This window comes from Strix uralensis, chromosome 15 (assembly GCF_047716275.1).
Source record: "Strix uralensis isolate ZFMK-TIS-50842 chromosome 15, bStrUra1, whole genome shotgun sequence".
Lineage (NCBI taxonomy): Eukaryota > Metazoa > Chordata > Aves > Strigiformes > Strigidae > Strix > Strix uralensis.
In genome coordinates, this window is record NC_133986.1 from 21813186 (window position 1) to 21834044 (window position 20859).

The 20859-nt window shown below is 48.5% G+C and overlaps 1 pseudogene; it reads right to left on the reverse strand.

Moving 5' to 3' along the window:
- Window positions 1–20859, reverse strand: part of LOC141950092 (uncharacterized) — a 35978-nt pseudogene that overhangs the window by 10367 nt on the left and 4752 nt on the right.

The following is a 20859-nucleotide window of genomic DNA, read 5'->3' on the forward strand; positions in this document are numbered from 1 at the left end:
TCCTGCTCCTCCTACAAGCTCTTCACCAGCCACGGGAAGAAGCAAACCCAAGGATGATCAAATCAGATCTGACAAGAAATTGTGCCCTCCAAATCAAAACGATCAGGAAATCTATTTGAAATACAGATTCAAATCCACTGTCATGGATGGTAAACTTGCCCTGAGCACATGTTGTGCCTTGAGACAGGAGCTAAGCGCTGCATGAAGTGACCGCCACGAGCAGACGCTCAAATCCGAAGCATCCAGAAGACGCAGACAAACCTCCACCATTTTTTCAGCAATGTTTCAAGCCACACGGTACTCGGTCCAGGACGTTACGAAATGTCACTAACCTTAACGATAGCAGCCTCTTTGCAGGTTTCTTACTCAAAAGCAAAACCCAAAAAGCCATGTACTCTTGGGGAAACCCTTGCCCTTCCGTGTGGCTGGTGTCTTCCCATGGCTCTTCCTCAAGGCAGGAAAAATGACCGTGGGGGATCATGCACACACTAAAACAAAAGGTCATCCTTTATGGACCGTAAAGGCATGAATATTCATACATTTTTCAAGAATTTTCCACCTTTCCGCCTAGCTCCTGCATTTCCATAATGCTGGTGTTGCAAAACTACACTACGCATGCGTGGGGGTCTTGGGTGGTCATTTGGGGAGTTACCCCCCCACTCTTTTTTCCCTTTTATGGTCATGAGTCTTTTGAGGACAATTTCTTCTCCTTGGATATTTCCTAACTCTGTTGTCTGGCCAAGCTGTTCTTTCTCATCTGCCTTGTTTCAGCAATTCTGCCAGGATGTGTCTCTTCTCAAGGTTAGGATGTCTGCTCTGTACTCTTTAATCACTCAGGCCTTGTTCCATACAAAGTTAAACGTTGTTTGGTAAAACAGTTTCTCAACAACTGCGACCCTTTGGGAAAGAACTCCTGAAAACCTTACCCGTGCTGGAGAGCTGCAGGAGTGTGGGGGAACAAGCTGCACAGCTCACAGCTGACAGCCGCGGTGCAGCAGCCCTCCATCACGCTTATTGCCTGTTGCCCTCATCTCAGAAAAAAAGCTGCTCTTCACAGAGCGTCTCCTCTCCAACGTGCCCCTGCCCCAGGGCTGTGGCTGCGGGGGAGAGCCCCCACTGTGAGGTCACAGAGCCCTGCGGTGCCACGCCGGGGTGTGCAGTGCTGTTGCCGGGCACCATGTCAGATGCGCTGGCAGCAGCAGCGGCAGCAGCAGCAGCATGGTGCAGATGAAGGGGACCATGGCCCCCACCCTCGTGCTCATCCTCATTTTGGTGGCCCTGCAAGCCCCCTGCAAGGTGCCAGGGCTGCTTCGTGGCAAGCGCGGAGATTAGGTAGGTGGGCAGGTGAGGCCAGCGCCCAGCCCTGGCAGCGTGGGGCAGCACCCACTGCACCTTGCGAGGGCTGACAGCGGGGCTGGGGTTGTGGTGGGGCAGGGCTGGGAGAGCCATGGGGCCCGGGCTGGGCCGGGCGAGCTGTGTCCAGCTCCGCGGGCAGGGGGAGGCAGACGCCCTGTACGGGGGCACAGGGGGCTGTGTCCGCTGTGGGGGCCTTTTCCAGGTGGATGGTGGGACTGGGAGCAGCCGTGAGAAAGCGTCCCTAGAGCCGGTCCTGTGCCGCCTGCCCCGGGGCAGCCTTCCCCCGGTCGGTGTGTCAGGGCCCGGCAGCACGGCAGCAGCTGGGCAATAGCCCACGGGAGCACTTCTTCCCCGGGCCACACAGCCACGTCCGGGGGGTTCGTGTCTCTGACGCTCCCCGGCTGCACCCCAGCTTTCAGCCTCGGGGACGTCCGTCCTGGGGAGATGTCCACTGGGGAAAACAGGATCATTCCTGCTCCAGCCCTGCAACGCTCTCCCCAGGCAAGCCCAGGCTGCCATGGGACACACAGCCCCAGCCCACAGCCCGGAGAACAGACGGGGCAGCGCTGGGGCAGCCTCTCCCTGGCCACTGGGCTCTTCCCCAACAGATACGTGAGCAATAACGTTTTCACGTGGGCTCCTTTTCCGCCCAGAAAATGTGTCCCAGGAAGAAATCCCCAGGGGCCATACATTTGTCCATCCGGTCCTTGAGGGCTGTTGCACAGGGCCTGGAAACAGTATTTTGAAAGCCTCCAGGTGCAGCTAACAGGTCACCCCGGCCCCTCTGCACCTCTGGAAATGTCCACCCACGTCTGGGTCCCATGGCATTACCTGCCCCCCTCCAGTCACTGCAGGTCACTGGGAAGGGAGGTCACAACCTCTAATGGGAACGTGCTTGATTACAGATGTGCCCAAAGCCAGAGGCCACCTGTCTGCTCAGCTGGATCTTGTCTGGGAGCATAAGGGCGATCCCACAGGTATGACCCTTGAATGAGTGAGCACTTAGGTTTTAATATTCCGTCCATGTGAAATGTCACTGAACACTCTCTTGGCCCATGCTCAGCCGTGCAGAAGAGGAGCAGAGAGGGAATGGGTGCTGTGAGCACTCTGCCTTGCGAAGGCGTCTGTGCCAGCCTCTCGGCCCTGTGCTGCTTCTAGTGCCTGCTGCAAGGCCAGCGGTGGGCTTGTTGGGGTTGAGTTGAGAGCTGGTGCGAGCTCCAGGGAGTCCTTTCTCCCAACACCTCTGTGCATGTTTGCATGCCTGCTGCAGGCACCCATTACCTGTCTGCACAACGCTCCTGATGGAGAGGGGAGATGAGTGCCATGGAGCAATCCCGTGTTGGAACTGCCTTCACGGCCGTTCAGACCTGCAGAGGTGTATTGAAATAGTTCATGGGAGCTTCTCTGTCCTGTTTGTTCACAGACGTGGCTGGAGGCGATGGCTCTGCAGCTTCCCAGCTGGGTTCCAGGGCGCACGCTCAGGGAGATCGCACGGGTACGTCATGGCTTTTGACTTCCTTTGGGAGCCGCCGGCTCAAAGCCCAGATGTGAGCGAGGCATCTCTCGCGGCTGTGAGAACGTTGACCTGCACTGTGTGTGCCGTGCCATTGCGTGATCCGCTTGTACGTTCTGCTGCTCGGTCCTGACGGTGTGTATCACAGTGCCTGATGGAAACTCTCGTGGGTGTTTGGTTGCAGGTGTGGGTACAGGGAGGGCTTTTCCAGATTCTCGGCTGGCTTGTGCACTGAAGCTTCCCTGGCGTTGCAGGGGTGAGTAGTCAGTCTTGACTGACTTCGCAGACAAAGCACTCGTTTTCAGTATTTGTGAGAAATTTAACTTTGGACTTTCTGTTCGGGTTCTCAAAGAGCAAAATATAACACCAATAGAGGAAAACCCTCCCAGCAGCACTCAGAAGGCCTCCAGGGAATCCTGAAGGCGATGTACAGGACGATGCCAGCCCACGGTGGGTGTCTGTCCCTGTTAAGCAGAAGCCTTGTCAAGCTGAGGTTTTAGATGCGTGGATGGACAAGCCGTAGACTGCACAGGAGGAAGGGGCCGCTCAGAGCCTCACTGCGGCGACACTCAGCACTCAGCTTCAGGCCTTGCGGGCGCTGGCAAGCTGCAGAGATGGTCGAGTCTCTGCTGGCAGTTGGTGTTCCAGCCGAGCCCCAGGAACCGCTGCTGCCCCAGTTACAGCCTTACTGGGGCCAGAGCTGTTCTGGGCAGGCGGTGGTGTCCAGCTGTCAGGAGCTGGTGGGACTCACGCCTTGAGTGCGTGAGGGACTTGCCGAGGAGCTGATGGCTGCTCAGTGCTGAGAGGGCAGCACCCTGCCAGTCGCCGGAGGGGAGAGCGCAGAGGATGCGCAGGCAGCTGGGGCTGGCTGAGCCCAGCAGATGCTGCTGGGGCTGCAGCCCTGCCCTGGCCAGGATCGGAGCAGCCCCAGCTTCACAGCCTGGTCCAGCCCCGTCGTTCTCCTTGATGTCTGAGGCCTCTTGGTGACACCTCGGTGTCAGGGACGGGTGAAAGCTGGACACCCAGCGTGAGGCCGGACACCTGACTTGAAGGCAGGGAAAGGAAGGGCTGTGAATTCAGTCTTGGGTGGTTTAGCTCTCTGCTTCTAGTTGTGCTTTAGAAAAATGGCTGGTGGTTTTCCCCTTGTTTTGGGGGACTGGGGGAAGCGCTGCTCAGAAAAGCTCTTTCCCCAGCTCAGCTGGCTACAGCATCTTCCTGTCCTCTCTGAGGGACGTAACCTGCCATCACCTTGCAGTTTGCCAAAAATGCACTAAGTGGAACGTGAACAAGACCACGTGCAGTCTCCTAGTCTCTGGGCAGGTCAGGATTTGCTATCTGCTGGTAAACTGGAAAGGGTCTCGTGCTGGAAGTTTTCTCCATGAACGACACCTTGTTTGGACTAGTGACTAGGTGCACCCCCAAACGTCCAGGCCTTGTTTCTTGGCACTGTGAATGTACTTTGAGAAGTACTGGCCTCGGAAGGCATCATTATCCTGACAAGGAACGGTTACTTCGACTTAATCTGACCTGACCTTCTTTCTTTCTAAAGGGATGGACCGTGAGTCTTTGGAGAAGAAGGCATTTGGGGGACGACGTAGACAGGCAGTGCCAGCCTCTGCTGAAAGAACAGGGGCAATGCAATCAGCGGGCGTGCCAGGTAATTGCTGTCCTTGGGTCACCCAGTGTCATACATCCAAACCTCTCCCTGTCTGCAGGCTCTGCCCGCAGTGCCCGCTCCTGCACACCCTGTCAGCAGCACAGCCCACAATGTTAGTGCAGAGCAAGTGTTTTAAAAGAAGCCGGGAGTGGCTCTCTGAGGAGGACTGTCACCTCTGGGGGGTGCAGGTTGTTGGTTTCAGACAGATGCTCACCTCCCAGCACAGCCCATCACAGGAATTTCAGAACTTTGCCAGTTGGAGATCAAGAGCATCTGCTGCTTTCCCTGACTCTGCCTGGTTTCACTATGGATGTTACATTCTAAGAATCGTTGAATTTGTTGTCAAAACAACTGCTGATATTTTGAAACTCGCACTTTGTTCACTTTGCTTTAACAGAAACCTGGTAAACCAAGATGTGGTTCATGGTTTATTTCCATTTGACAGACTTCCTTTGTCCCCCTTCAATATTCTCATTTTAAAATTTCATATCACTTTGCAAAGTCTGTTCATGGTTAGGCAGGACTTTGTACAGACTGGGAAATAAAAGGATGTAAGTTAGCTGCCTCCCTGAGGTCAGGCGAGGCCAAAACTTGCTCTGTCACTCTAATGCTCTGAGAACAGAACTGGGCACAAAATATCTCTGTGGAACTTGAATCTCTTGCTTCCTCTTCTGGTGCTTTTAATTACAAAACCATGAAAGCTTATTCTGAAAACCTTCATCAAATTAGTTAACCCTCAATATGTGTGCTGTAGGAAAAATGTTTTGCCTGGAAGATAGATTTCCTGTGAGTCATGGCACGTGTAATTTTTGGGCATGGATGGATGGAAAAAATAGCTTTTGTAAATAGAAACTATAATATTGGTAGCACTAACGTTGAGGGGTATTTTTCTTTCACATTTTTGCAGGTAAAAGAGCTCTGCTGTCACGTGTGCTGTCTCTCATTCAGGCTTTGCAGAACATCTCTAGGAAGACGTCCCATCTGTTACATCAAAGATATCTTCTGCAAACCTGATTATTTCAGGTGTATCATACAGGAATAAAATTTTATTAGACAACATGTTACACTTGCTTATTGCTTTTCATTTAAGCCGCAACTAAAATGCACATCCCAGCTCTTTGGTTTAATTTGCCAGGTTTATTTTCAGTGGTTAAACTCTGGCATCTCTTGCAGAGGGACTTGGGAAACCCCAAGTTGATCTGATGTAACTACTTAGACTGCGCCCCACTCCCCCCCTGCCTCGCCCTGGTCCTCGGTCCCTTCCCTCACACCCCTCCTGGCTGACCCCTCGCCTGCAAGCTCCATCGGCTGCCCCTTCCTCGTCCTCCCCAGACCCCCTAGAGCCCCCTCCCTCAGCTGCCACCCCTGCTCCGCTCTATCTGCCCCCCCCCTGCTCCCATCACCCCTTCCTGTGCCCTGTCACCCCCCGTGCTAACCCCAGTAACCATCCCTGCTCCAGGCCACTTCTCCTCCCCACTCTCCAGTGACCCCTCCCTCCCAAGCTCCCTTGAACCCGCTGCTCCACCCATGGCCTTGCCTCCACCTCCTGACTCTGCTCTGGCCATCCCCGCATCGTCCTCCCCTGCAAAACTTATCTCTTCCAGGTCCTCCTCTCCCTCAGACACAGCATCTGCCACATCTTTCCCTGATATTCCCCCCTCCTCCAGGTCCTCCTCTCCCTCAGACACAGCATTTGCCACATCTTTCCCAGACAATCTTCCCTCCTCTGGGTCCTCCTCTCCCTCAGACACAGCACTCGCCACATCGTCCTCCCCTGGAAAACCTCCTTCCTCCATATCCTCGTCTCCCTCTGACTCCTCTACCTCGGAGTCCTCCTCATCACTCTCAAAGAGGTCCTCAGCCACCCCCCGTCCCTCGGGCTGCATTCTGCCTTCGTCCCAGCCAAGCACTTCCTTTGCACGTGACAGCTCCTCTCCCCAAGGTCCCTGCTCTTCGAGTTCTGCCTCGCTCTCCATCCCCTCCACCAGAACTCCCTGTTCCCCTGGTGCCACCTCTGCACCAAACTCCCTTCCTTTCCCTGTCCCCTGTCCTTTGGGATCTCCCTCTGCCATGGCACTCTCTTCAGGAGCAGATTCCTCCACCACAACCTGACCCTCTGCCTGCAGCACAGCCACTGCTTCTTCCTCGGACAGCAAATCTCCCACTCATTCCACTTCTCCTGCCTCTTTGGTGCAAAATTCTCCTTCCTCTTCAACAACGTCTGCCTCCTCAAGTGCTGGTGTCTCCCCTACCATCTGCCCTTCTCATGCCACTTTTTCTGCGGCTCCCTGCACATCAAGTGTTCTTGTTCCTTCTGCCAAGAAAGTTCCATCTGGTGCTATTAAAAAATAACCAAAACAATAGTTTTATTGAGAACTGTGTAAGTGTTAAGGCTATTTTACAGGGTTATTATTAAAGATACTATCTCTCCCAAGAAATGAGGGGACATCAGCATGGTGACAAGAAGAAAACTTGCTGTGCTGCTTCTCATCATGCACCTTTGCTCTGACTACGTTTCTAGTGCTGCTGTTCTGGCATGTGGCATAACTAACTTAAGCCAAAATGCCGATGCATGACCATCTTTCAACTCTGACAGCTCTGCCTGCCCTCCGTACTCTCCCCCCTTCCCTCACCTGCTTAGCAGGGAGCCCAGGTATGTCTACGAAGTAGCTATAGGTTTGACTGTAATATTCAAAAGTTAAGAAATAGGTGGTAAATTGCTCAGGTAAAATATGCACACACAGGAAAAAGAATACTCAGCTATTCCTGTAATTGCTTCCCATGGGCTCTGTAATTACATCAGGGGAATAACACAAGGTCGATTCCTGCCCGCTGGGAATTTCACGGCAATGCCCTCACTGAATTCGGTCTGTGGTGTCTGTTCTGGGGCAGCCCCCCCAGCAGCCTGTGCTGCTGCACCCGTGTTCTGTACAAACAGGGCAGGTTCCGGTTCTTTAAGAAAAGAGAAGTTTTGTGCCACCAAAAGGAACAAGAGCAATGTGTTTCCCAAGCTACATTTCCCAAACTGCACAAAGGCTGTCTTGTCCCAAATCATCTCCCACTCTTTTTGATTTATTTTACCCTCCTGCACTACTGCTGCACTCCACAGTTACTGCTTTCTGCTGCTTGCTGGCGCAACCGCCTGTGCAGCCAGAGCCCGTCTCTGGGGCGGCAGACAGAGAAGACTCCAGGCCTGGAGGACACTATTTGCCTGGCCCATCTCTGCCAGCCGAGTGGAGCTCATGTCCGGCTTGCCACAACCGTCCCCCTGGCCCCGCTGCTCCCCATGCCCACTCCTCCCTTCCCGCCCTTCAGAGCTGGGCCGGACTCGCTCCCAGGTCTCCGCAGAGGGAAGTGGAAGGTGCACAAGGCAGCTCAGGTGGCTGCAGACAGTGCAGGAACCAGGAGGAGGAAGGACAGGCTGGGAAGAGAGTTTCTAGAGAGAGCAGGGAGGTCGGGGAAGGAGAGGAGAGAGCTCAGCAGGTTGCTTCCTCCCACCAGACCCCACATCGCTGAACACTGGACCACAACTCAAAATTTAAAACTCTACATTTTGCAATACAAGAAATCATGCCTTCGTCCAAGACTCATCTTGCACCAGGTTTGTTGCTTACGTTTACTACTAGCTTTCTGTACCTTATCTTTTAAAGTTTTTCTTCTTTTATACATATACATACATATATATATATAAAAAAAAATCACATCAATTGCTACCATATTTTTACACCACTCACACTGAAAATTCTACCTCCTGAATCTGGGGGAGCTCAGGTCCACTACCAAAATCAGTAACATGAAATCATTTAAAAAAATTTCTGAAGGAAATTTTGGTACAAAATGAAAACATCCAAAACTGTCATCCCAGCTCAGAGTAAATATTCCTGTCTCCACAAAAGTACAGTGTCCAAACTGTCCAGCTGCTTATACTGGACTGAGTCCAATGTAATGGATTTTGCTGGTCCCTATAAAATAGATGCTTTGTTCACTTTGCCTGAAAGAAACCAAATGCTGTGTGGTGCATGGTATAGTCTACCTGTTTACCTGATTCATTAGCAGAAAGAGCAGTTAATTTCCTCTGGCTGCTGCTTACGAAGTATTCCCTTCTGTAAAGTGAGGTCTTGCCTTGGGCAGAATGATAATGGCAACTGTGAGGTTGTTTCAGCATTAAAGGATTCCAAATGAGGCACCATGGAACCTGAGAAGGTAACAACTAGGAGATTCAGGTCTTTCCAAAGACCACCTGCCCACGAAGCAAACATGTTTCAACCCCGATCCGGAGGGACAATTGCCACAGAAGTCGGGCTGCCCAGGAACTACATGTTCTCTACCCTGGTCTCTGCATCAGAAACACAGATCCTTGTGAAGACCAACACATGAAGACCACCAGGCTTTGAAACTAAATGGTATCGACAGTTGTCTGCAGTCAGCTGATGAGACCGAGGCAGAAGCAGTTTCATCTGAGGAAGAATTACTGAGGAAAAATACAATTACTGACAGACCAAAGATGAGAAGGAACCTCCAGTCTCCTGTATACACTCTCGAGATGAAAGACAAGACACCTTACAAGACTGTGCTCTTAGGCTACATAGAGGAAGGAGGTCAAAAGGCTCCCAGCTGACCAGAAAAAAAACCCTTAGAACACCCTGGATTAATGTGCCAAAGTACAAGACCGTGCACAACTAGCAATTCAAAAACAATAGAGATGGCCTGTTCCTGCCAGACCCTTAGAGGATGGCAGAAGGAAATGGAAGAGCAACAGTGCAGACTGAAGTCAGTTTTAGCCTGTGGGTTTCTTCACTTTTCAGACTCACTGCTGCTGTGGAGTAGAAGCTTAAGGTGACCTTCCAGTACGGCTCCCCAGCAATGAACGGCTCGGGGTGCAGGGACCAGAAACGTTCTTGGAGGGAACCAAGACCAAGCTGAAGGTTCCTCACTGCCAGTTAGGCCAACTGCTAACCAGGAGATGAGCCTGGGAGACAAATGGGGTACAGCATGGAGATGGAGGCTGCAGCTCAGCTTCCCTCCTAATCTGCCAGTCCCACCCTGCCTCTCCTGGCAATGCACCTCCTTAGGAGCCCCCGCGCTACCTGGAAGCAAGGGGAAACTCACTAGACTCCTGCCTTCCACAGCTGTTTTCTTGACTGGCAGCCAGTTTTTTCATGGCCTGGATTCTTTACCTAGGACCATTATAACTGCCAACAAAGCATATTCACTGTAATACAGGTTAACTACACATGACTACAGAAGCCAGCCAGTCATCACCCAATTTTATACAAGTTAGGAAAGAAAAGAGCACACGTAGGGTTTGATACACTGGAAAGGAAAGGGAAAGGGCAAGCACTTCTATAAAAAGTCTTCAGATTAATCAGATTTCATCCCTGCTCAACAGCCAACTCACCTTCACTGGCATCATACTCCCCACTTGCTACGACCTCTTCTTCCACATCCATACAGGAATCATCAGGTTCAGAATTCACGTGACGACCATGTCCAGCTGCCGTTGATGTTTCCACCTGGACTGGACTGCAATCTGCAAGAACTATCACAAAGTTACGAAAGAGGAAGCCAGAAAGAGAAGTCATTAAAAAGCAAAAGGGGAGCAGAAGTCATCCAGCACCTCAGCTTGGTTTAAAATTTGAAATGTTAGGGCAGACCCGATTGGAGCCATGTCAATCTTCACCAGCAATAATTTTTTTAGGTAGATTAAAACCAAATGGAGACAACCATTTAAAATCCAAGGGAAAATTCATGCAGGGCATCTACTGAACCATAGAGCAGCAATCTTCCATAACATTTTCACAAAACGGTGAGATTGCTTTTGTCAGGCAGTCTGAGGGGGGTTCAACACAGGAGGAAAATATTGTTTTATAGACATAAAATTGTTATTGTTCTATGAATACTTTTTTTTAAAAAAATTATCTATGTTAAGCTCTTCTGATGATTCCTCAATTCCCCAACTTAAGTGACTGAAGACCTACGCTTGTGGAGAAGTATTTTCTGCTCTGTAAATGCAATGATTATGATGCTTCACAGTCAAGTCATACATCTGACAAAACGGAACTGACAGTCTTTCGAAACACAGAGCCTAGGGCAGGGTGACAAACACGGCTGACAATAATTCTCTCTCTTGGGACTGGCAATATCTCCTTGTCACAAAGAGCACAGCGAGATCAGAAAATGCGCAGCAGGAGCCCACCCCAGGTACTTCTACGCTTCTGACAGACCCTGTCACACCACCCGTTGTGATCTGCCCGGACTCAGCCTGCAACTGAACAACCCCAGAGGAGCACTCTGCACCTTTTGCTTTCTTCAGTGTATGCAATTTTCTCCGATAAATTAGTTCTGCACTGCTAATGACAGCACCGGTTAGGAGAAATCCTGTCACGATGGGTCTCATCGGGACAAAACCAGAACAGGGCTTATCAGTCTCCTCTCAACACAGCCCTGAGAATGACCCTTGGAGGCCCAAGAATGGACTGAGAACCAATTCTTTCATTGCTCTACACTCAGTTTCCTGGCAATTCTTTGTTTGCTATAAAATTTACCTAGATAACCCCCAGGTAGATGGGGACAAATCTCTATGCAATTTAGGAAGTCGTTCCTATCCGTAATTTTTAGGATTCAATGATTTTTCTTGTCCTTCCTTGACGTGCACCATCCCTGAATCTCAGGTAGTCTCCTGGCAGCAGAGGTGATGCAGGACTGGACTAAGAAGTAAACGCTGTTACCTACTTACCATTTGGACTATCTATCTGTATCGGATAGAGGATCTCTGTTCAAGCCTAGAGCCATGAAACTGTGTGTGTTGGATGTAAGCACACAGGAATTGTGCTAATAAAGAACACCACTATTGTCTTAGGCCAGCTCAGTACCAGATTACTAGCTTGACACATTCCATTGATCTTTCCTTGGTTCTGTATTACAGCATAATATTCTGTCCTCTAGGTTTTTAAGGTTCTTTCTTCTTCAGTAGTCCTTGCTCAACTCATCTGAGCCTCGTGGTGAAAGTGCCTAAACTGAAGTTTCTTTCACACAAGAGAGGGGTTCCAGAAGCAAACATCTTTGGAGGCTTCAGCATTATTCAATGAACAGCACGTTACTGTCTTTACTGTCTCTATTCTGAATGCAAACCAAAACAAAAGCAACACACAAGACGGTCAAAGCAACCCAGCAGCAACTGCCTGGCAGAGCATTAAGCTGCAGCATTCCAATTGTTTACGCCACACAAGACTATCTTAGATGCACTGCAGTGAACTGAAAGCAATAGAAACAGAACCAGAACCTTCTGTTAAAATCAAGGAAACGCATTCTACATTCCACTGCAAATCCAGCACACAAAGAGACAACTGAAAATTTCATCTACCATGGCTTGTGGCTCTCCTTTATGCCAGCACCAGTGCAGACAATTATTCTTTTATGCTGCCTGATTTAACAGCACCCAGGACATTCCCCTGTGACCTGGATGACATTGCAAAACAAGGGCTCACATTTTTTCCCATCCCACAGATACAATAATGCAAAGCCTTGCCCATGTGGCCAACCTTTTATTAATTGCCCCTTATCCGTACAGGTAAGGCTGAAACTGCAAGATGCCCGTTTTATCAACAGTAAAAACGAGGTGTTGCACAACTAATTGATTTGCTCCTCCCCACCAAATCCACGACAGAGTGAAGCAACACAACCATGGATCAACTGACATAGTTTTGATCTTCATCTGATGCACTGTGATTCACACGGTAAGTTTTGGGTTCTTTTTGGATCTAGTATTTTGACATTATAAACAGATTCCCCCAACCTGGCCTACAGACTCTCCTATAGGTAATCAATCACATATGGATTTCATAATAATTGCATGACATGTGAACCCCAGCTACTGGAGTGAAAAAGAACAGCCAAAGCCTTACACTAGAAAAGAAACAATAAACCAAGGCTACGTTCTGGGTGGGTATTTAGCTCACAGCCATAGAGAGTATTCTAGTAGCCTGAAAACAGCCCAGAACTGCCTTCCCCGTGCTGCGCCAGGACCCGCTGTACAGACACACAGCCACCCTGGGGTGCACTGGTCACTCACGGCTGTGCAGAGGGACTGTACTCACCGCTCCCCTCGTCACTCTCAGCACACTCCTCATTGCTGTCCTCTGCTTCCGATACACCGCTTTCCGACGGCACGAGATCCTCCCCATCATCCCCCCTGCTGCTTGCATCCCTCTCCTTGTCTTCCTCCACAAGACTTTTCCAATGACTCAGCCTGTTTGAGCTCTTCAGGACTCTGACACCGTATTGCTGTTGTATCTTCATGAAGACTTCCAGTGTCTTCCCTCACTGTTAGATCTTCTGGGTTTGCCTTTTCTTCTTCATCTCCTTCAGCCTGAGAAAGGCTCGCTGCAATTTTTTGTATTATTTTAAATTATCCTACTCATCTGCAGTGCATTACAACAACTTTGCAGGACTGCTTTTAAAAAAACCTCAAACATGGAAGCTAAAAATTCCCTAAAATATGTCAACGACTCCCATTAATTTTAAAACAAGAACAAAGAAGCTGTGTTTGAATGGGAACTGCCATTCTAAATCAGTGGACTGCCTTGTATAGGTGCCAGACTAGCAATTCAAGAAAACTCTTCAATTTCCCTTAAAAGTAGAAAGGGAGAGGAGCGGAGCCCAACGCCACCTGCCAGCTCGCTGCAGTGGTGGTGTGAGGAAGCTGCCTCAGCCCTGGGAAGCCGCGGAGGCGCACGCTCATTCCAACCGCCACCTCCACAGCGACTGGCAGCAGAGCAGCGAGCGGTGCCATGGGCGGGGTGGAGGTCTGGCCTCCAGCAGCTGCTGCCACGGACGTGAGGCACAAACGACCGGGCAGCCACCACCTGGCAACGACTCTGGCACCTCCAGCTTGCCCCGGATTCACGCCTCTGTTCTGACGGGAGGTACGTTTAGACTCCGGGAGAACACCATCGCTCCCAGACACTGACAAGAGTATAAACAGTGCAGAGACAGAACCACTCCAACGTGCAGATTACATACTGCACCAGGGGAGCTGTCAGCGATTCTCCCCAATTCATTCACAGGCTTATGGTCCACAGGGATTTGAATGCCAAGGTCCCTCTTACACGCTCTTTATTTATGTCCGATTCATAATATTGTATGCAAAAGTCACATCTTTGGCACCTCAGTTATTATTCTAAACTCTGTATGCTGGCTGAACTGACCCAAAGGGCCCAACGGATTCAGACACTCTTGAACGAGTGTCATGATATGCTGAACTAAGATGAGACAAAATCTGTCCACAGCACGTACTCATAAAAATCCAGATCCCATTACTATTAGCGTGTTATTTCTGCTAAAGCAGCACTCATAGCTTACAAGTGGATTAGTGTACAGATTGCTGAAACACAGAAACATAGCATCCATGCCCAAAAGCTTGCCCTCCAAAATCTTGGTCTACCAACACTAACACACATGCTTAAGTTGAAGTGAGTTCTTCTTTGAAAAAATTACAGGTCCAAAGCTCAGCAGATGATCTCAAAGCACAACAAATGTACAGAGCATGTGGAATTTCAGGACACAAGCGATGAAAGCTGAAGCTACCAACAATTAAATGGGGTCATGTTGTCTTGGAGAATTTGTAAATATAAACATAAAGAATAAAAAGACCTGCTTAAGGATGTGCAAAAAGGCATAACTAAAAACAATGGTGTTAAAGAAAAACTTTTTAAATAATGAATATCCAGAAACATCTTCCACTGTGGAGAGCTATTAGGCACTTTAACAATCTCCTAAAAAATAGAACTAGTAGTTGCTACTAAAGTTACTTGAAATATTTCCACATATACTATTTTCAGAGAGTCCTTCATTCGAACAGAAAGCTCTTCTTGCCCTCAAAATTACCAATGAATTCTTATTTTTCATGAATTTATTATTACATCTCAGTTGGGAGAAACCCACATCTTTTTTATCTCTTCTCTCCACCTCTTCTGTTCAGTGCTGGGGAAAAAAGAAGTAGAAAGATTTCATTACAAAGGGGAAAATATCAAAAATCAACAAATAGGAAAGAGGAATGAATGATCATCACACACTGCTAGAGCTTGAGAGGCAGCTGATTAAAGTCACAGAAAAGTTCCTAATGCCATACACTAACAATCAGAAAAGAATGCTTCATTGTACTGATTATTCATGAATCACAAGCTATTGATGATTATCACGAGACAACAAAAACTAAGAATCTTTTTGATCACTGCAATGATTTTATAAGCAAGGATGTTTCAAACCTAATTGGAATTTCTGGTGGACTTTATACTTTCTATAAAAAGACTGGATCTTTCTTGCGGCTGCAACCTTTTCACAAAGAGCTGTATCACCATTGCTTAATTCACCTAGGAATACCAATGTGAAAGTAATGTTTCCATTTAACCTGAGAAACGGTTTGCACATTAGGACTGTCAAATGTAAGGAATATAGAGTAATTGATTTTGAAAGAGCAGGAAATGGAGAAATCCTGGTACATTATGACAAGCAAGAGGCACATAAGTCAGCTCAGGATCTAACAAAGCCATAGAGGAGAAAAGTTAAGAGAGAAATAAAACACTGCCACAAGGAAGAGGCAGTTCAGTTCCGACTTATTCACGACGTGGTGAATGGAATGCTGCTGTTCATCTAAGAAATGAGAAACTGCCTGCGAGTTTTCCATGGGATTATTGATGAAGATAATCCCAGGGCAGGCAGCAGGGAGAGCTGAGCTGATGGCATCTCCTCCCTCGGCCAGCACGGCGCCAGCGGTGCGCCAGAGGACGCCGCCGAGGTTCTGACTGTTCAGGGCCATTAAAGACAGCACTTCTAAAATACCAGGAGGCACATCGGGTGTGCCGCTGGCTTCTCAGATAAAAGCGCGTATCCTCAGAAGGTGTGAGTGGTCTCGGATGTCAGTGACCGCTGACATCAAGTGCTGATCTGCCCAAGTATTTAGAGCTAATTTGTCGACTGCCTCCATCTCCATTTCTGCACCTAAATAGTTCAGCAAAGACTGCTGTGAGCTGGCACACCCTTACACTGCCAGTGGGTTTTGCCGCATTTCAGTGACAGATGGTCGAATTAATAACAGATAAAATAGCTATCTTTTTCCAGCTCAGTAGGAATTGCAGTTTTTCCTGTGTTTTCCCCTTAACATATGTACCGGGCACGCATAAAATGTAAAACATGCACAAAATGTAAAACATGCATCAGGTCAACTTCTCTAAGCCTCACTATGAAAAAAACTAACGTTGTTCATCGTCCTGGAAGTCACTGTCAGAGTATCTATCATCTTCATCCTTCTCACTGTCAGAGACCTGCAATGCCTTCCCTGATAAGGTTTCACTCTCCTTTTCAATGTCCAAGTCAGGTTTTTTATCACCTGAGGGTGACTCTGATGTTCCACTCATTTGATTGTCAATCTGTCTCTCTTCTGCTTCAATATCTTCATCATACTCTAAAATACAAGAATCATCCTGTGAGACGGAATTCACAACTCATAAAGTTATTTTTAAGCAGGCAGAGGTTAACTTCATCAATCTCCTTTTGCCTTTGCATTTGCTCAGCCTTTTTAATGCCATGAGAGAATCTAGGACCACAGACAGGAAACATAAGAGCACATTATCGTAAAAAAGCATCATATTCTTCATAAATAGAGTAGCGAAAATGCAGTAAAGCTACTGAATGATGCATCAAGTATGATCAATACATTAAAAGCAACAAACAAAACCATGAGCCACTGAAGGACTAGAAAAACTGAGAACTGGGCAAACTCGGAAATAAAATGCAAGACAGCCTCTTATTACAGGAGAAAAACCTGTTGCAACGAAAAAAAAAATGCAAGCAATAGAGAAAGCTGGAGAAAGGTAACATACTGCAGCACAAAGTAAGATAAATGTGGATTGACATGGCTAATCAGCAAAGAAGTGGCTTACAAACGAAATGAATTAAACCAATCCAGCCAAAGGGTGCTGCGGAGGAACGTTCTGACATCGCACTGCTCTGGTACCTCCTTCAGCTCCCAGGTGAAATCCTCACACAAATGAAGCTTACAACAGAATTACCATTTTCACACCAACACGGTCTGGATTCCGTTCCAGGCCACTAGCCTGACGAGCTGTAGTAGCTGACAGATAGCTTTGCTCACAGCTGGAGTAAAGACTGGCCCCATGCACACGCAGTAAAGAATCCTTCCCTGTCCAGCCAAGCTGCAGCGGTTAAAATCCCAGGCCCCAGCGCGCACAGTGATGTCAGTGATTTTCCTGTGAAACTCAGTAATTCTGCTGCTACCACCAGCTCACTGCGCGTGCAGCAGAGAGGCAACAGACCCAAACTGTGCCGGAGAGCTGTCACCGCTGGCACACCAGCTGTCCCTCGTGGCCATCACTTCTCACCTTTCAGATTTTATTGATCACCTCTTTTTCTTTCGATCAGTGCTTTTAAAATACTGAAGTGACAGATGCCAGGGACAGAAATGAAGAGTATCTGATGCAGAACCAATTAGGCAGATAAACAGTTACCCAGACAATGAGAATCAAGGGAATAAGGAGATTTTTTTTCTGTGTTAAAAATCACTTGAGATTCCAACTGCATTGTTGGAAGTGAGGCCTCCTTAGGTAACTGTCAGAAAGGTGCCCCCCTCCTGAAGGAAAAAGGCTTCATTAATCACAAACACAGGTCCACAGGGACCTGGAGGTTTGGGCAGGTGTCCCCTAAGCGGGGGCACTGTGGTGGAGAGGGGGCTGGAAAGAGCCTTAGGGAACAGAACACTGCACGCCCGCTGGCAACAGAGGAGAGGAGACCAGAACACTTCAGCTAGCGCTGCATCTTGCTGACGTTTTGCTGCTACGTGCTCTTCCCACCTTCCCTCCCCTCCTGCGCCCAGTACTGAGCCTCCCCCCTCCCCAGTCCGTCCCCTCTCCCACCCATCTCGGAGCAGGCAGCAGCAGCTTCCCCACCGCCTGCCCCTACAGCCGCCATCTCCTCTCCACTCCCCCGCGCTGAAGCCCTGCCTCCCTCAGGAGCTCTCCTCAGATTCACCGTCTCCCTGCCCGCACCCACCCCGTTCCCTCCTCCTGCTCTCCCTGTCCTCTGCCTGCTGCCATTCTCCTCCCTCACGGTTGTCCCTGCGCTGTGCCCCACTTCCCTCCTGCTTTCCCATCCACCTCAGGCTCCTGTTGCAGCCTCTCACACCTTCCTTACTCACTTCCTTGGCTCTTGCAAAACCCTCTCATCCTGTTGCTTGGCCCAAAGAAGCCCCACTGATTTTATCACCCAGACACAGGCATCGCCACACTCCTTGCACGAGGTGTCCTTGGAGAGGATGCCCCAGGCGAAGGCGGAGGCCCCCAATCCCAGACCTTCTACAGAATCGTACTCTCCTGTTTTTCATCCCCTGCTTCTCTTTCACAATACTGCACCATTTTTACCAATGTCTTCCTGACTATCTTCACGCTCACACTCAGATAGTTTTTTCCGTTCTTCTTCTCTGTTCTCTTGTCTGGTGTCCATTTTGTCCTCAATAGTTTGCACACTTGCTTCCACACCTGGTGAGATGATCAACACTGAATCTTTGCTTGTTTTCTGTTCAATACTGCTCTTACTTGGCTCAGTGCACACTCCATCTGCCCTGGAAACCACATGATTTTCCTCACGGTCCTCCTCCATCTTTTCCTTGGGAGGCACTGCCTTTTTGTCCAGACCCATTGCAATAATGCACCTATAAAACAACAAGGAGAATTGGAAAGTATCATGTTTTTCTTTGTGTGAACAATGGAAGTGAGCTGTTCAGCTCATTATCAGCAGTGAAACCGGGTACCCATCTGCCCCTGCGCTGCCACACAGACCACACGGGTACTGATAACCACTCCCTTGGAGAAGCACCCTGAAGTTCTCAAGAGCTCCGCTATCACAGATACAGTTCTTCCTTGAAGGAGAGTAACACCTAAAGGTGACGGTTGAAGTATAAACAGATTAAAATCAAAATGATCATAAGTGTCCATTAATTTCAAGCTACACCAACACTGATCTCTGAAGATATAACCACTGAGAAGGGCAGGCAAGCGCCAAGGCAGATGTGTGCTGGATCCTGATCCTGCTGCAACACCCACTACAGTGATAACTCTGGTTTTGTTTTTTAATTTGTCTGCTGGGTCTAATAACGGCGGGGGAAGAGGCAGATTGAAACTGAATTCTTTCCAGTTTCTGTTCTGTTTTTCCTACCTAACAGAAACCCAAACAGTTGGAAAACGACTTGTGAGACTGCTCCTCTTGTATAAAATGGAGTGGCAGCCTCTGTCTCATGGCTGGGAGGCTCATCTGAGAGACCAGGGCTCCTGGTCCTGATTTAATGTTACCTGCAGACACGAAGAGCCACCCCACACCACCCACGAGTGTCGGGACACTGTGCTCTATGTAGTGTGTCGATTCAAATCTGCAAGCAGAGGGAGACACTGAAACCGGAACTTTCACCTTAGCTAACCACAAGTCTCTCTGGAAAACTGTATTTTCTTCACAGACAAGGATGTCTTTTTTTTATGTAAGGCTTGATTGCAATTCCCCTCACATTCCAGCTGTTTACAAACTACCGTGAAACATCCTACAGTCATTCAGTCTAGAAATCTTGTAGTTTTGCAGGCATCAAATGTAAACGTGACAATTTCTGCAGAGAGTCCTACTTTTTAATTATTTGTTCTTGGTATTTTTTTCAGGGACCTTTGAGATATTGAAGCATTTCTGCTGTACAGAAACGCTGGACCTAGGCCAGCAGAGAACTCGGTGCAAGGATCACAGCATCGGTGTAGAAATCACAGGGCATCACCTCTCTGTGAACCACAGCTGACACCCAACAGGGACACTCAGCTGGGATTGTTACTGAGAATCAGGGTGGGGATTTAATGGGTGGATGTGGTGTCACACTCAAAGCGGGAAACAAATACAACTGCATTTGACCTGAAGGAGATGTGAAAAGAGTTGTCATTTATGGGGAAAACCTGGTTAATGGAGATGGTTTTTAGTCACCAGATAAAGTTGGCTGGACTGACAAGAAGACAGGAAACAGAGACATCACTAAGAGGGGAGACGGGACAGAAAGTGGGGGCACCTCAGGAAGAAACGAAACAATTTCTGGAGACTATACTCATTAGAAAATTTACTTCAAATCCTTCTAGAAATCACACAATAGCTGAGATTTGGGCATTTCCTAAACTCGGTAGCCACTATATCCATTCTGAATTCAGATGCTTTTCACTGCTTCAAAGATACTAAGTAATACATTTACATAAATCATGTCCAATGGTGGATTGGAGTAGAAAAAATATGGCACGATAAAGTAGATTTTTTTTTTCCTCAGAATTCAGTCCGTATCTGAAAAATAAGAGCATAGTTCTGTGGAGATTCTCTTCTTCCAACTGCTTGCTGATCTTTCAAAATTACTTACAAAAAGAACAAAAATGTTTTAAAATTATCCATGTGTACAGAATTTTACTTGCCTGGCACGACTTAACAATCACACAAAAGGAAGATTTTATCAAAATTAAAGCTTCTTGGCAAACCCACAGCTGTTGCTCACATTGACTTTTGCCCAAACCCTAGAATCTCCTGCACAGATTTGCTTTCTGAAAGATGGCTAACATTCAGTACTGTCTTAATCTGCAGCAGGGGTATTACAGCAGAATCCCACCTTCGAGGCAGAGCTGTTTAAAAATAAATTATCCCGTTCTCACAGTCACAAAGAAACCCCTCGAAACTACAGTTAAGTAAGCAGCGCTCTTCATACTTATTTCACCAGCACTTGCAGGAGAAGCAGGCAAGGGGTGTATGTGAGCACCCCCCGGCCACCGCTCCGCTCGGGGCTGAGGAAGAGCTGCAGGGTGCCCCAAAGATGACAAAAGAGGAAACAAGGGATAAACTCGAACACTGGGCTGTGAGGGCCTTGCGAGCAAAGCGCACTTATCTCCATACCTGTGGCAAGGAGATGCTCCCTCCACACTGAGAAACCTGAAGTTTCCGTGTCTGCCTCCCACCGTGGAGGGCCTCTGGTGTCTGTGCTCACAGCAGCAACTCAACCTGTCCACTGGCAGCCCATTGAGAAGAAAGGTGAGGCTGAATGGGAAATCTTGGTGCCTCCTTGAGATGAACTGAAAGGTCTCTGCAGTCACAGAAAGGATTCAAAGAAAAAAAGTTCTGCTTTGCTGCCAGCCTGTTGCAATCATTGTGTCTCACCTACAGCCCTCCAAGGTCAGGTACTCTGGTTCTCGGCTACATTAATTAGTTGGTAATACCCCACCTCCTCCCCACACAACAGCCTCGTCTCTCTCCAACCCCAGAG